This window comes from Rhamphochromis sp. 'chilingali' (assembly GCF_963969265.1).
Source record: "Rhamphochromis sp. 'chilingali' genome assembly, chromosome: 19".
Classification (NCBI taxonomy): domain Eukaryota; kingdom Metazoa; phylum Chordata; class Actinopteri; order Cichliformes; family Cichlidae; genus Rhamphochromis; species Rhamphochromis sp. 'chilingali'.
In genome coordinates this window covers 10,203,182-10,204,697 of record NC_137946.1, presented here as the reverse complement: position 1 = coordinate 10,204,697, position 1,516 = coordinate 10,203,182, and the positions used below count along the sequence as shown (strand labels likewise).

Below are 1,516 nucleotides of genomic sequence, written 5' to 3'. Positions count from 1 at the left end.
TCTCCGATCCACAACTTCTTGCAGAGCACAATTTTTTCCTGCTTGTTCGCTCCCCGCTCTGCTCCCGAATGCGCTGCTTACCTCGTTCGAAATTTGCGCCGGAGACCAACTCCCCCCCTTACTTCGCCCCGCTGCCAATCACATAACTATTGCACCGCTCCCTTCGCACCCCGGTTAGCCAATCCGCTCCAGGTCCGATTTTTATGATCTCCCGCTCAGGTTAAGACTACCCCCGAGCTCCCAGAAGACCCCTGCCTTCAGCCATATCAACAACTGGAACCGCTCAGACTGCTTGCGAGTTCGCATAGGGAGCGGCCGATTTCAACAGCAACTTGCGTCTCTTTCCTTATCCGCATATCATTCGGTAAGTGTTAATCTTCCTCTCTAACTACATTTTTGCATTTTCCTTTTTACCATTCTGTCAATCCTTTCATTTAAAAAAATAAATAAATATCACAATGGTTTCTAACACGTACAATACACCATCCATCCATCCATTCGCCTCCACTTATCCTTTTTTCAGGCTCGCGCGGTGCGCTGGAGCCTATCCCACGTACAATACACTTTAAAATATATATAAGCTCCACTTTTAACTCCCGTAAAAGTTTATACATTACATGTCTACATCACCTATCATGGCCTCATCAGGTATCTCATATCATCTTGTTATTGTTATGTTATGCTCCTTTGATATTTTGCTAGTTTGCGTGTTTTAAAACTCTTTTTGTTTTTCTTTATATTTTTAGACCCAGATGTGTTAACCTGATCCCTGCGAAACACCAGCTCTGCGTGGATTTTGACCGCGAGTGACCGGATGTTGTTTCCGGCCTGAGGTTGCCTGAAATGCCGTGAGGCTCGTTTGAAAGATTGCGCCCGAGACCAACTCCGCCTCCAAGGCATGCCTACCTTTAGCTGCCACCAGTGAGATATCAGAGCCGGGCTCCACATATCCAATCAGGAGCACGAGCAAGACAGCTTTTGCAGACTCTCCAGAAATATACAAGTCCTTACCAACTGCTCTGCAACCCAGTGTTTCTGGTCCCCTCACTAACATCGCTTTTTGAGATATTTTTTATGAACCACCAAAAAAGCAATTTTACCCCACAGTACAGAAGACTGGGTCTGAGGGCAGCAGCGGGGACAAATGATTGTAATGAAGCGACGGACATTTCATGGCTGGTCTTGCATAATCGTGAGTTATTATGTCATATGGTGATAAGTACATAGTTTTGCAAGAGGCATACAAGCACTGTGGAAAAAGTAATCATAAAACTGTTTTTGTGAACACCCTACGTTATGCTTTAAAAAATGTGATACATGTAATGTGATCATCAAAGAACATGATTTTTTTAAACTTTTATTCTTATGCTTTTAAAGTATGTCAGATTATCTTAAAACACTTATTTGTATGTTATAATGTTTTTCTTACACCATGTGTAATTTTTATAGACACCTTATTCATTGTATCAATGTGTAATTATGTATCTTTGATAAATAAATAAAATATTTAATCTTG

General features: G+C 41.8%; 1 long non-coding RNA gene across 1 annotated transcript; it reads left to right on the top strand.

Annotated features, from left to right (window-relative positions):
• The first annotated feature begins 210 nt into the window (after positions 1–210).
• LOC308387283 lies at positions 211–1,516 on the top strand. Its single transcript, XR_013969914.1, has 2 exons — positions 211–364; positions 747–1,516. It is a non-coding gene; the product is annotated as an uncharacterized lncRNA (long non-coding RNA).